Source organism: Fukomys damarensis, unplaced genomic scaffold (genome assembly GCF_012274545.1).
Source record: "Fukomys damarensis isolate Sample0158 unplaced genomic scaffold, DMR_v1.0_HiC HiC_scaffold_17, whole genome shotgun sequence".
In the NCBI taxonomy this organism is placed as follows: Eukaryota; Metazoa; Chordata; class Mammalia; order Rodentia; family Bathyergidae; genus Fukomys; species Fukomys damarensis.
Genome location: NW_022900929.1, coordinates 54,079,114 through 54,094,960, shown reverse-complemented (window position 1 = coordinate 54,094,960; position 15,847 = coordinate 54,079,114). Strand labels below are relative to the sequence as shown.

At 40.6% G+C, this 15,847-nt stretch overlaps 1 protein-coding gene across 5 annotated transcripts in view; it reads right to left on the bottom strand.

Moving 5' to 3' along the window:
• Positions 1-15,847, bottom strand: part of Ap4s1 (adaptor related protein complex 4 subunit sigma 1) — a 56,084-nt gene that overhangs the window by 39,075 nt on the left and 1,162 nt on the right. The window lies entirely within an intron of this gene.

Below are 15,847 nucleotides of genomic sequence, written 5' to 3'. Positions count from 1 at the left end.
ACACTGAAATTCCACCTCACCCCACAAAGAATGGCTACTATCAAGAAATCAGTCAATAACAAATGTTGGCGGGGTTGTGGGGAGAAAGGAACCCTTCTTCATTGTTGGTGGGAGTGCAGACTGGTGCAACCACTATGGAAATCAATGTGGAGATACCTCAAAGAGCTGGGACTAGAGGTTCCATTTGACCCAGCCATTCCTCTGCTGGGTATCTTTCCAAAAGAATTAAAAGAATCATATCACAGTGATGTATGCGCACCCATGTTTATAGCGGCAGAGTTTGTAATAGCTAAAACTTGGAAACAGCCCATTTGCCCATCAGTTGGAGACTGGATAAAGAAGATGCAGTTTTTCTATAAAATGGTATACTACTCAGTCATAAAGAATGAGAAATTAGATTCATTCATAGGAAAATGGATACATATTGAGGATATACTCCTAAGTGAAATAAATAAGTCACACATGTGTAAATACTGAATAGTTTCTATGGTGTGAAAAACTGTAATAGTACATAAGATCCTAATGAGATAATGGACCATGTGAACGGGGAAGAAAAGGGCTAAAGGTGTAGGGAAAATGGGAAGGGTAGGGGAAAGGTAATAAGGGAAAAGAAAAAAATATGACAAAATGAAAAAATGTAAATAAAGTATTTGTAAATGGGGAGGGGAAGGGGGTGAAGGGAGGGCACAGACAAGGGTAAAAAAATGAGAACCAAGACCTGTCATGTAAAGGTACAAGATCCCAACAATGAATGTAACTGTACTGTATACCTAAAATGTACCAATAAACTCAATTAATTAAAAAAAAACACATTGCCATTAATCCCCCTCAAAATACTCCCCTGCACTTCCAACACATTTATTCCATTGCTCTTGCCACTTTCTGAAGTCGTTCTCGAAGTCCCTTTTCATGGGTGTCTTTAGCTGCATTGGTTGGCTGCTTTCATGTCTGGAATCAATTAAAAACATTTGGCTTTCACGCCGGGGATAGCTCAGTGGTTTCGTTTCCTTCCTTGCAAGCACAAGGTCCCGAGTTCCATCCCCGGTACCAAAAAAAGAAAGAAAATTCAAAATACAAAACAGTTGGCTTTCAAGGTCATTTTGACTTGGGGGGAGAGACACAAGTACCATGGCGCCAGACGCACTGAATGAGGTGGACGAGGACATGCTGTGATGTTTTAGGAGACTTCTGTTCTGTTGGGTGGCACTCAGCAACAGTATTTCCCATATTTTGATACCCCATAAAGACACTCAGGAAAGGGGATTTACAGACCTGCTTCCGAAAGTGGCAAGCATGATGAGATGAGTGTTTGATGGCTAGCATGAGGTGACCGGGAGGTTCCGATCACCCAGTACTGCTCTGTGCTTCTCCTTCCTGTCCGTCAGTGTGAAGTCTCAGATTTGGCCCTGAGTTACCCACTCCTGTGCCTTACCCAGTCGAGAGAGGAAGTGTCCTAACACCTTCCCTAGAATGAAAGGTGGCTCTAAAAGCACAGATCCAAGACTGCTAGAGGATGTGGACCCCAACACCTGAGGGGTCATTCACACACTATGAGGAGCCGAGGAGAGCTGGGCCCCGAACAGCAGAAACATGGACCCTTGACAGTGACTCCAAAAGCCATCTACGTCAGTTCCCAGGCAGCCCATCTAGGACCCGCTGAGTTGAAGATAACACAGTGGCTGCTCTTTCGCTTTACAACTGCAGAAGCTGGAGCGAGGGCCTGAGCAGGCAAAAAAAACCACAGGAGTCCAGTCCTTTGCCAAGAAGTCAGAGTAACTGTGAGAAGGATCTGCCAAATTGACTGGTTGTGCTGACAGACACTGAGAAGAGTCCTCCCTTCCTCTTGGCTTGCATCACATCTGGATAGGATTCCTCCTGGTATCTGGACCATCAAAAATCTACCTTTGTGCATCAATTCTTGTTTCAGCTGTGAAAGTTCTGGTCAACTTTCCCCTATGAGGAGCCTGTACTTCTTCCCCCTTCAGAGTTCTAGATTAGACTGTCTTAACCGGAAATGGTTCCCTTTCGGTAGAAGCACCCTGAGCATTCCTGTTTCTCGGAAGCTGTAAGGTTCACATCACACCTGTCTCACTGGGGACAGGGGTCCACGTCTAGCAGAGGCTACCTGGCCTGGTCAGCGTGTCTCACGGTCAGCTGTTGGTGCCTTTTTCTCCTCCCCTGCCTAACCCAGGTAAGACTTGCCTGGTGGTGACTCTGTCCTTTCTTTGTACTTTGGATGTGGAGAGAGAGTGTGGCTTGGTGGACCTGGCATCTTTGTCAGTTTGGAAGCAATTGCAGCATGGCTGTGTCATGGAAAGAAAATGGTTCCCAGGAGGCTAATGCTTATCTCAGGTTCTGCCTTGTTCTACTCTCATGACCCCGATTCTTTCCTTTGTGTCTGTTGTAAGCCATGATAGTTGTGCTTTTCTGTTTTCAATTAAAAATAATTCTGGCTATTTTCATTATTATAAAAACATCATAAATATAGGCAAACAGAAGAAAAACAAAAGAAAAAAAAGCTATTCCTAAATCTTACCCCAAAGACAACCACTGAGTCATATAGTTATATAGTATTGTATATATACTATGTACATTTATATATTTAAATGTAACTATAATGCCACAATACTATTTAAAATGTGATAACATCTGATGTTATTTAATTTTTTTGTTGTTGTTGTTTTTTTGAGATAGGGTCTCACTTTATAGTTCAGGCTTGCCCTGAACTCACTATGTAGCGCAGGCTGGCCTCAAACTCGTGGCAATCCTCCTGCCTCTGCCTCCTGAGTGCCTGTTTATCATTTAATATCTTATCATGAATAGAGTGCTATAGCAACAAGCTCATTTCTACTGAAATTATGAGTATTCAATTATATAGATTTCAATGTATTTACCTCAACTTATATTGTTTAATATTTAAGTTGCTCCCTATTTTTCTATATTGTAAGCAGCATTAATGAACATAGTTTTAGTATTTAGAAAAAAACTGTTTTGCTGGGCATGGTGGTACACATTTGTAACCTCAGCACTTGGGAGGCTAAGGCAGGAGGATCACTGAATTCGAGGTCAGCCTGGGCTACATATGTGAGTTCAAGACCAGCCTGAACAACATAGTGAGACCCTATCTCAAAAAACAAAATGCAATAAATAATAATAAATTAAAAAGTGTGTTTAATGAGAGGGTGGTTTTTTTTTTGGTACCAGGGATTGAACAAGGCAGGTTGCAGAACCACTGAGCTAAATCCCCATCCCTAGAGGGTGGTATTTTGAGGAGGATTAATGACAATATGTCTTTTATTGTAATGAATGAATAAATGAATTTATTTATTTATTTATTGGTAATGGGGATCAAATTTGGGACCTTATACTTGTGAAGCAGGCAGTGGAACTGCTGAGCTAAATCCCTGGCCCCAATTGTAATGAATTTTTTTTTTTTTTTTGAGACAGGCTCTTGGCTGTGTAGCCCAGGCTGGCCTTGAACTCCTACAAATCCTCCTGCTCAGCCTCTCAAATGCTTGGTAAATTAAAAAAATTTAGACATTCCCCATATATTTGATGATTTTTGTACCTTTAGTGAACAAGTAGTTCTGGAACTAATCAGAATCCCAGCAAAGTACAGGGGCTGGGGGACACCTTCATAGAAAAAGGCTCTAGTTAGGTTCATGCTAGACAGAGCAGGTAAGTATTTTTCTTTGGAGATTTTTGCCAGCTTCAGGAGATGGAGAATGTGCTGCCTAAAACTTGGACATTAGTAGACAGACCTAGCTCTAGGTGTGGCTTTGCCATGGGACTCCAAGATGCTTTGCCTTTCTACATCAGCTGGGCAGCTACCTCTGAGGTGTGAGAGTGAGAGGAGACCATACTCAGCAGAGTCTGGCCTAAAGTAAGTGTTCACTTTATGACTGAGCTGGTATTATTTCCCTGCTGTGACTAGAAACACTGTGGGATGATTCCTGGACTATGTTTTATATTATTTTTTTTGGGGGGGTACTGGGGATCGAACTCCGAACCTTGATCTTGCAAAGCTGGCAGCAGAACCACTGAGCTAAATCCCAGCCCCCTATTTTTGTTTTTCCAGATCATGTATTTCCTAAGCCCTATCAGACAGGTGGATACCTCTCAGTTTCAAACACCATGTTATAAAGAGCCAGGCCCAATATGGGAAAGTCTGGGGTTGCTGAGTTCATTCACTGAGCAGAACAGGATGTTATCTAGACCAGCTCAGCCAGGACCACAGCAGCTGGGCCATGGGGGAGGCCTGTTGTCACCCACTGCCTTTCCCAGGAAGATAAACTCACTGCCATGGGTGAGACTGCAACACACTCAGTGGTGTTGTATCATTTGGAATGAAGTGTTGCTTTTATTCTCCTGACAGATTATTGCCAGTTAAATACAGCAGGCAACTAGAAAGTTAAGATTATCAGACTTTCTTTCATTCCCTTTCAGCAGAGCTATTTAATTTAAAATAGACTTTCTAGTGAAGTTGGTTGTGGTGGTACATGCTGTACTCCTAGCACTTGGGAGGCTAAGGTTCCGAGGCCAGACTGGTCTACATATGTTCAAGGCCACTCTAGACCACACAGGAAGATCTTATCTCAAAAGAAGAAGGAAAAGAAAAAGAAGAAGGAAGAAGAAGAAGAAGAGGAAGAAGAGGAGGAAGAGGAGGAGGAGGAGGAGGAGGAACAACTTTATGGTAATCAGGAATTCTAATCACTTGGATTTCAGCAGCCAGGTAAAAGAAAAAACATTCACCCATGGCCACACCTCTATCTTTAGTGTCCCGGCTGCAGTAAATGTAAAATGAGAAGTAAAAATATCCCATGGAAATGTTACAAGGGAGTAAATCGGTTTGCATTTTACAAGTATGACATCCCTTTTCCCTGACTTCAAGAGCAAGGATGGCAAACAAGGACATGTTGAATTAATACTCATTAGGATGCAAGTTTTCAAGAGAATAGGTGAAAGCGTCTAGAGACTTGAATACATCTTTCTTTTTCTTTCTTCTTTTTGCATGCTCATGAACAATTATACAATTTACAATTACAGGAATAATGTGGAGAAGCACAACTACACTACTCTAAAATATACAGTGCCAAAATGAACAAATGTGGAGACGAAAAAGACAATTTCATGAGAACTAAATATGAATGTGTAAGAACCCATCCTAGTTAGTAATCATCATGGAGATGGCAGATCAAATAATTCTGAGACCGAGGTAAGACAGTAAGATGGACCAGGCTTAGAGAAAGGCTGGGAGCTGACAGGGTGCAGGTATGGACTTCCTCTGTTTGTGAACTCTTTGCATTCAACAATACACAAGGCTGGGGAAGGTGTTCTGATGGCTAGGAAATCAGGAGATTCTACACTCAAAACCTGTGTGAATGTGTATCAAAAACAAGGTAGAATAAAGAAAGGAAAATTCACTGGGGAAAGCACTGTTGCACAGAGGGTACTAAGATGCTCAAAGCAGGAAATGTAGAATTTTCCTTAGGTTAGCATGGAAATGGTTCAGAGTCCAAGACTGGTGAGGTTGATAGAGTCACAGTAGGATACGAGCACATCCATGCCCCGGGATCCTACATGACATAAACTTAATATCCAGAGAAAAGAGATACTGAAAAGACCTAAGGACATTCTAAATTTTCATATTTCTAATGGTGTATTTTGGGAGTTAGAACTGGAAGATTCTTTATAGAGTGTCATAGCCAGGGATAGCACTGGGTTTCAACTTGGGTGTTAACCATGACTAACTGGACCAGCTGCTTTGGGAAGGATTCTGGAGTGGCATCCAGGTTCAAAAGAGACGGATGCTATGAATGATTACTGTCAGTTGTAGGTGAGGAAGCAGGGAGTGGCAACTATGCACCTTATATGTGTCATCCTGATGTGTGCACCCTTCATTTTGTAGACAGGAAAACTAATAATGAGAGATGTAGAGGGAAATCCCAAATTCTGCTCTTTTGACTCATAATGCCGTGCTTATCACATCACCTTTCTGCCTTGCTGAGTGTTTTAGTGTCATTTAAATTTAGTAAGTGTTAACTTCAGGCAGCTTTGATAATGATCAAGTCAATATTATCTTTTCTAATGCCATTCCACAGTTAATCTAAAAAATACCAAATAAATCACCAGAAAAAAATTAGAGTAGCCAGGTGTGGTGGAATATTCCTTTAAAATTCTAATACTCTGGGAGGCTGAGGCAGGAGGATTGCAAATTCCAGCCCAGGCGGGGCAATTTAGTGATTTAGGGAGAACCTATCTCTAAAATAAATAACAGAAGGGTCTGGGATTTAGCTCAGTGGTTTCACCACCTGCCTCGAAAGTACTAGGTCCCAGTACAAGGTTCCGAGTTCCATCTCCAGTACCAAAAACAAAACAAAACAAAACAGAAATATATAACAGAAAAGGGTGTGATACATTACTCACTCTCCAACCTTACAGGTTTTTACAAGTTGGATTTTCAGTTCAACTATTTAGCAAAGTTATGAACACCAAACAGACTTTTTTCAAGCTCTGCTGTTGGAGAAGTGGGAAGTTCAAACTTGGAGTCATTTTACAAACCAAATATATATATTTCTCCCCCCTCTGTACTGGAGACTGAATCCAGGGGCATTGTACAACTGAGCTACATCCCTAGCCACTTATTTTTTATTTTGACACAAGTTCTGGCTACATTGCCTAGGCAGAACTCTAACTTTTGATCGTCCTGCCTCAGCCTCCCTCAATAGTAGGATTACAGGCACACACCGCTGCACTCTGCTTGGAAGTGATATTTAACGATGGCTAACATCTTTTCTAGCTCTTAATGCTTTCTATGTACCTCACAAACAATATTGTAACATACACAGATAAATGTACAAACTTGAACGTGATTTCAGACAAAAACATTTCCTTTTTTGCATCCCGAAAAAGGATTTAAGTAAACTACTCCAAGTTAAAAAGCAAATTTTCACCTAGAAAATGAGTAGTAATTTGGGGTGTAGTCTAATAGTCAAGAGCACAAAGTAGGCCAAGTATGGTGGCACATGTCTGTCATCCCAGCACTGGGGAGGCTGAGGGAAGATGATTACGGTCAAGGCCAGCCTCAGCAAGCTAGCAAGCTAGCAAGACTCCACTTCAAAACAAAAAAACAGAAGGGTTGGGGATATAGGATGTAGTTAAATGGTAGAAATGTCCCTGGGTTTGATCACAGTGGGAAAAAAAAATATGAAGCAGAGATCACCTGTTTGGCTCTACTGTTTCCTAGCTTTGTGACCCCGAGCAAAACAATATTTTTGAGCTCAGTCTCCTGTACAATGGGAATAATAATAGTACCTATCTCCTAGGTTATGAGGATTAAGGAGTTAGTATATGTAACGTTTTTAGAAGAGGCATGCATCAAATGCTAACATATTAGCCAGTGCCATGACAACACACTGCCTTTTCCCTCATGAAACCTTCCCTGCCTATCCCAATCATATTCCAACTACCAAGAGCTGATTATCCTGTCTATAACCTATGTAACCATTATTTGATTACATGATAAGATCCTTTACCAGAATTGCAATTTAGGTTTTTAAATATGACTGTAAGAGATTTTACATTGTGATCCAGTGTCTGAATAGGTATATATCTGGAATAGAAGTTCTCTGCTCACCCTACTGCATGTATTCCATGCTGTTTTGTTTTTTTTTTTTAAAGTGACACTTCTCTTTGTAAAATACATAGTTGTGCAGGGCATAGTGGCATATGACTATAATGGCAACACTCTGGAAGGCTGGTACAGGAGGATCATCTTTGAGCCCAGCCTGGGCAACTTAGTGACTTAACAAGACCATGTCTCAAAATAAGAAATACAAAGAGCTGAGGGTATAACCCAGTGCAAAGGCCTGGGTTTCAATTCCTTGTACAACCAGGAAAAAAAAAAAAAGCAGTTGTGTGGGTCTGTGATACACACATGCGTGGATTTGTCAAAACTCAGCAAATGGCAAATATACTAATAAATATTAATGAATAATTTTATTATATGTAAATTTTATATAAAAAAACTAAAAGTAATTAATGATGTGCATGCTGAAGCATTTGGAGGAAGTGTAATGATATCTTTGAAAAACACTAAAAACCTAAGATAAATTAGTGGATGGATAGATAAATAGATAGCTGCACAACAAAGTGAGGGTAATACAATGTTAGTGGTAGAATCAAAATAGTGAACATATAGGAATTCACTGTGAAATTCAACTTTTTTATTTGAGAATCACTAATAATAAAATGTTGGAAGGAAATGTTATTTGTGGCCTACTTTGAAAAAATATTGATAGATCCTATTTGTTACAACAGTTTTAAGGTTATAAGAAAATCACAACAATAATTCAGAGAATTCCCACACAAACACAAAAGAGTTCTTATACACTCTATACACAGTGTCCTCTATTATTACTGTTATATCCACTATCATTCTCCTCTTACTACCCATATTACACTAGCACAGTAAATTGTTATAATTTATAAACCAATATTGATATGTTAAGTCCACTTTTTATTCAGATTTCCTTACTTTTTGTCTAATTTCATTTTTCTGTAGCAGGATCCCACATAAGATACCACATTACATTTAGCAATCTTTTTTTTGGGGCGGGGTACTGGGGATCGAACTCAGGACCTTGCGCTTGTGAGGCAGGTGGCAGAACCACTGAGCTAAATCCTGGCCCACCACATTGCATTTAATCTTCTCATGTCCTTCAGATCCTCCTGGCATGGTGACAATTTCTCACAGTTTCAGTCTTGAGAAATTATCCTAAAGTGTAATTAAAAGTCTATGCGCACCTGTTGGGATGTAGCACAGTGGGAGAGCACTTGCCTAGCATGTGTGAGGTCCTGGGTTCAATCCTTAGTACTGCCTCCAAATTTTTGTAAAAACATCTGAACAAAAATATTTCTAATAGCATTATAATAGTAAAACGAGCAGGGTGTGGTGGCTTATACCTTTGATACCAGAAACAAGGGACCCTGAAAAAGGCAGATTGCAAGTTATAGTTCTAGTCCTGCCTGGGCAACTTAGCAAGATCCTGTCTCAACATAAAAAATAAAAAGGACTGGGGATGTAGCTCCATAGTGGAACCTCTCTGGGTTCAACCCCAGCACTGAAGAAAAAGAAAAAAGAAGAAGGAAAAAAAAAAAAAAAGAAAGTGAAACATGGAACAAACTCAGATAGCACTGTACAAATTGTGAAATGTTCAGTGTTGAGGAAATACTGGGTTGATGTCATTTACTGTTAAAGTGGATATACTGCTGGGTGCGGGGATACATACTTGTAATCTCAGCACACGTGAAGCTGAGGTAGCAGGATTACAAATTTAAGCCTTGCCTGGGCAATAGAGCAAAAGCTTGTCTAAAAAGGGCCAGGGATGTAGCTCATTCTTCCTTGGGTTCAAGCCTCACTATGGTGGGGGGAGAGGGTATACATGCAGACTACATAGAATGGAAAAATGCATATAAAACTCGTAATATTATGTCACAAAATCAGAACACCGAACTTTGCATTCACATATATTGCAACTATGTAAAAGGAACATCTAAATAAAGATTAAAAATAGACTAGACAGATGAATCTTGAAAACATTTTATTAAATGAAAGAAGCTAATCACAAAGTTATGACATATTAGATAACTCCATTTACATCAACTACACAGAATATAGGCCTCTAAAGAGGTAGAAAGTAGATTCAGGCTTAGGGAGTAGGGACTTAAAGGGTGATATCTAAGTAGGAAGGGGCTGTAGGTATTTGCAGAGTATGTGAGCACAGAATAGCCAGTGAATTAAATAATTTGAGTGAACTGTCTAGTTTGTGAATTATATCTTGATAAAACTGTTAAAAGAGATACACACAGATTAGAAAATCTGGAAGAACTCCCAATAGCCAAATATGGAAAAATTTTAACAATATAATATTGGATTATAATTGAAGTATGAAATAAATATACATGACTATATAATATAAATACATGATTAAACAAAGACAGAAGATTCCCAAATTCTGTAGATTGTGCTCATATAGCAATTCAATTCACCAACTCATGTTTCCATAGAGCTTAATAGGTGCCAGCTGCTGTTTTGAACACTACCTACTTCTTTTTTGGGGGAGCGTTTGAGACAGGGTCTCACTATGTAGTTGAGACTGACCTGGAACTCACCGTGTAGCCCAGGCTGGTCTCAAACTCAGTGATCCTCCTGCCTCAGCCTTCTGAGTGCTGGGATTACAGGCATGCGCCACCACACCTGGCTTTACCTACTTCTTTTAGTACTCCTAACAGCTCTGTGAGTTGGACTGTTTCTTCTTCACTTTACAAATGTGAAAATATACTCGACAAAGGTCCCAATTGGAGTTAGTCTGACTTCAGAGGGTATGTTCTCATGTAATGCCGTTAGTTCTGAGTCCTCCTCAAGACTAGTAATTCAGTGATGGCTGTAACAAGACCATGAATGCACAATTTCACTCCCCGTTCCCTAGAGTAAACTGAGCTCTGACCAGTTGTACTCTATACTAAAGCTTTTGCTAGTTAAAATGTACGTTTTGGCAGTTTCTGTCTTGGCCAGCAATACTTCAAAAGGCACAATTCTAACAGATCAGTCACTTTTCCTTGATATCACCAAGGAACCCAAAATGCCTAAGAAGTAGGCCAATCTGCCAACATGAAAATTTAGGACAGTAAAGCTCAACTGTTGCATTTGATAGTATATTATAGTATATTATGTTTAAAATTTGTGGTTAAATCATTAGATTTAACTTCTGAAATTCTCAAGTCTGTTTGTTCTTTCAGAGAGTTGAGTTAATTTTCCTTTCTACTTCTAAAAAATAAAACACACCACCAGGCAAATGCCCATGAAGGCAAGTTTCAGATAAGTATCTGAATTCTTGTCCAGATCAGATGTCTGGTTAGAATACAACTTTATAAGTGGCCTATTTGGCTGCCCTTTGCCCAGAAGCACTTTTTTTTTTCATTTCTATTTCAATTTTTAATAAAGTGCAGCAACAAGTGCTACAAATGTAAACAGGAGATTAAAGCCGTCACACAAGAGCCTGTCCCTTTGTCAGTCCAAAGGATACTCGTATTCCAATTAACACTCACCTACATCTCACAGTCTTTGAATAGAAAAAACGTCAATGCCTGTAATCCCAGCCTGAAAAATTTAGCAATTTAGAGCAGTCCAGTCTCAAAATTTAAAAAAATGGTGGGGGGTGTGCCGCAGGGATGTAGCTCAGTGGGAAGGCCCTGGGTTCAATCAATCCCCAGTAGCTCAAAAACAAACTAAAAAAAAAACTACCGCCACAGGGGCCGAGGATTTAGCTCAGCAGTTCAGTGGCCTGCCTTGCAAGCGCAAGGACCCGAGTTCAATCCCCGGTACCAAAAAAAAAAAAAAAAAACTACCGCCACAAGTCTATGCACAGTACAATTCACAATATTCAAATGCTGTACTAAACCCTAAAGGTAACATAATAAAGTGCAATTGGAGTTATTTTAAAATGATCTAAAGAATTCTTCAGTCTTTTTTATGGGATAATTGTACTTTAGGTTGGCCTATGCACAGAAAGACAGAACTAAAGGCCACCATCATTTAAAAATATATTGTTATTGTAAATGTTTTTGTGAAATTTTGCCTATTTAAAACATTTTCCAGGGGCTGAGGATATAGCTCAGTGGGAAAGCACTTGCCTAGTATGTGTGCAACTCTGGGTTCGATCTCTGGCATCAGAGGAAAAACAAGAAAAAGTCCTCCAAAGTGAAATCTCTCTCTAACACAATGCCCAGGCCGGCTGTCCATGCCTGGTACCATTCTTCTGAAGATTCTCCTCTGCTGCTCCAAGAGGAGACAGACCACATTTCTTGTTAAATTATTACCTTGGAAAGTTTTGGCAGTTTTCCACTCAGTCATGTTTTTCACAGTCCTTTTGCTCTCCTGTTTACAGACCTGCTGGTTCACACTTAGCCAATGTCCAGGAGGGACTTGGCTCCAGGCAATCATTTTTTAAAAAAATCATTTTCAATTTTGACATCTCTGTGTTAGCTCTTATACGATATTATCTCAGCCTACTTTTTTTTTTTGACTCATATTACCCAGGAGACAACCTGCAGTGAACCTGGACTAGAATTTTACATAGCATCCTGAGTTTTTTAAAGGTTTTGGTATCTATTTCCTATAAATCTATGAAGTCTCTTCCCTTTTCTTTTGTATATATACATGATTTGAACAATTCCAGTGCCGTGCTTGTATTCTTATAATTTTCTTAGCCACAGGCAATTACTTTAATGAGAAGTGGACATATGATCTCATTTGGCAGATCTTCTTGCTTCCTTCTTTTCTGTTCCATGGGCATTTTGTACTTGGTTTGCTCCTCTGGTTTTGAACATAAGTCGGTGCTTTTCAGAGATCTCCCCTGGGCTTTAATATCTGCTCTCTTTATAAATAGAAACACCTTGTCATCTTCCTGAGTGACTGAATCCCTCTGGAACTACCAACCATGCAAAGGATTCCTGAACCAGAGACAGTAAAATGGCCCATTGATAGAACAGTAGGAAGCAAAATAGTGAAGGGAAATTTTGTTTCTAAATACACATACACACTCACTGATATAAAAGTGGCAAATAGTTCCAGAAACTAAGTACTTGCTAAAATGACCAAGGGAAGGGCTTCTGTACTACAAATATGTACTAATAAAAAAATAAAATAAAATGGCTTTCTCCATATGCCAGCCTCCAAGGAGATAAGAAAACATGTCACAACTTTTGTAAATGATGCAAAAATTAGTGTTTTACATGATGACTAAAGTAGTGTTTATGAACCAGTTTGTGCTCTTTGGTAAGATGCCAGGTACTGTACATGGTCAACACGGTATAAAATTGTATGTTTAGGTAAGTAATTACAAGAATATTTAATTCTCAAAGATAGTCAAAATTCTTTTTACATCAATTATTGGAATAACTGGTAAGAAAGTATCTGTCTGTTTGCTATTCCTGATTTATTTAAAAGCCTTGACAGCCAGACATGGTGGCGCATGCCTGTAATCCCAATATTTGGGAGGCTGAGGCAGGAGGACTGTTCCAAGTTTGAGGCCAGCCTGGGCTACATCATCAGTTGAAGGACAGTCTCAACTACACAGTGAGACCTTGTCTCAAAAAAAAAAAAAAATGCTGGACTTCACATATTTTGCTAATGTAATATTATAACCTGCACAAAAAACAGAACATTAAAGTTTAGTTTTTCCTCTGGAGACAAGTGGCTTCTTTAAATTTCTTCAGGCTTATAGTATAAATTGACATCCCCACCTCTCCTCAGTCCAGATGAATGGAAGAATATTCAGATGCTGGTACCAGGAGGTCAAACTCTAGCTTCATTTACACAGGGAAATGAGGGAGGGGACAGGATCTAGAAAGGAATGAAGCAAGCCCAGACAGCTCTATTATCTCACGGGTCTATTATCTCTCTTCTGCGCAACACACTTGTACATGAAGGAATGGTGATATGGGTGCTGAGGCTCCTCTTTCTCCTTGGATCTAGCTTTGAATAAATCCTTTTTACCAAAATAAATGGTCTCCTTTGCTTTGAATGGAGGCAAGCAAATCACCCTGAGCATATGAATCTAAGTGGCTGGTAATAGTATATGTAAATAAAATATGATGTCTCTCTGGGTCAAAAATAGAATAAGTACACATATGTGAAAGATTAGCTATGGGAAAGGGGAAAACAAACTAAACAGATCGAAGATATAAAGTCAGGCGTGGTGGCACACGCTTGTAATCCCAGCACTCAGGAGCTGAGGCAGGACTGTCATGAGTTTTGAGGCCAGCCTGAACTACACAGAGAAACCCTGTCTTAAACAAAAGTAAATAAAAATAAACATAAGGATTCTTGAAGCTTGGCATGAGAAGAATAGGAGATTCTGTGGGCAGGGAGGAGGTATGAATAGGACTGATGAAAGAATAGAACAAATAGCAAGTTTCAAAGGTGAGGTTGAACAGAGGAAATGACTCAGCCACAGGTTAAGGAGAACATTCCAGTTAGGTAAGGTGTAGGTAACAATGTAGGGAGAGCTCATTTCTTATATAGAGAATCCAGAAACTCACTACTATGTCCTCACGAGTCATGGACCCAAAGAAAAGGTGAGTAGTCTACAGAACATTCCAACGGAAGTGAACATTTTAGTTTTTTGTTGTTGTTTTTTTTTTTTTGTACCAGGGATCGAACTTGGGTCCCTGCGCTTGCAAAGCAGGCACCGGAACCACTGAGCTAAATTCCAGGCCTCCCAGTTGTTGTTTTTTTTTAAATAGGGTATCCCTATTTAGTCCAGGCTAAACTCATTCTATACCCTAGGCTGGACTTGAACTTGTGATCTACCTGCCTTGCTTGACCTCTCAGTGCTGGGATTACAGGTACGGGCCACTAAGTCCACCTGGCCTGTACTTTTAATACTCAGGCAGTTTCAGTCCATCTTCCTTTTCTTTTTCTTTTTGCTTTTTTGAGGAAGGGGCTTGCTATGTAGTTCAGGTTAGCCTTTTTTTTTTTGTTTTTTTTGAGACAGGGTCTCACTATGTAGTTGCTACTGACCTGAAACTCACTATGTAGCCCAGGCTGGTCTCGAACTCACAGCAATCCTCCTCTCTCAGCCTCGGGTGCGTGCACCACCACGCCCAGCTTCAAATTAGCCTTTAGCTCCTTGTGATCCTCCTGTCTCAGCCTCTGGAGTGCTGGGGATTATAGGCATGGCCACATTTGGCTTTTTTTTTTTTTTTTGAGACAGGGTATATGCACTCTAGGCTAGGTTGTTTTGAATTTGAGATCCTACTGCTTAGCCAAGTAAAGGGTTGTTAAAAGCACGTGCATATTGTTTCATTCAAAAAACATTTAAAACCCAAAACATCTTTGGCTATTCATTTAGGATTTTTATGTTGTAATCACAATATTTTTCCTTTTTTTTTTTTTTTTTGGTACTGAGGGGATTGAACCTAAGAGCTCTACTACGGAGCTATATCCCCGTATTTTCCATTTCGATCCACACATCCTACCATTAATGGTAAACTGTAAGTTCATTCACTTTAAAAACATCACATTGTTAGTTTAACGAGCCTCCTTAAAAGTTAAAAGCTATTCATCATTCTCAAGATCTAAAGGATTTCACGACCCCCTCTTCTCCCAAGAAAAAAGGGAAAACAATCGCTCTTTTCCTCTCTCGAACACCCACAACACAACCCATCCCAGAAGAGGACAGAGGGAACAAGTTACGGCAGACAGCTGTGTGCACGGAAACCGGCCAGAAATCAGTCACCTTGTCCGGAAGGAGCTGGGCGGTTTGCCAAAAGAGATCATTTCCCAAATCCCGAAAACTGGTGCTAAGAAATCAGATAGAGCAAGTGACAGGCAGAGAAAGAGGCCCGACCCTTTGGGACTGCCCGAAACACGCGAAGAATGCAGAAGAAACGTTAGGAATCCAGGGCGGGCCCGGCCAGAAGCAAGCAGGGTTTAAACCCAGCTCCGCAGGCAGGCACAACGCCGAGACCGGAGGGTAGAAAGCGGCGCCTGAGGACTGCCGGTGCGAGGACAAGGCAGCGCGAACCCAGAGGCCAGCTGGCTTCCAAAAGCCCAAGTCAGAGCCTCGCGTCTGTAACCTCACCGAGCACCGGTGCCGGCCCGGGGGCGGGGCTGCAGGCGGAGCCCGGGCTCTCCCCGCCCCCCTACTGACGACTCAGCGTGCCCAGTACGCTTGCGTAGGGTGAGGCCGGACTCTATTTGGCTATCAAGCGAGTGGCGGCAGCGGCGTTCTTTACCCGGCAGGCTGTGCGAAGCGGCGGCCCTACGTCTATCCCTTTCCCA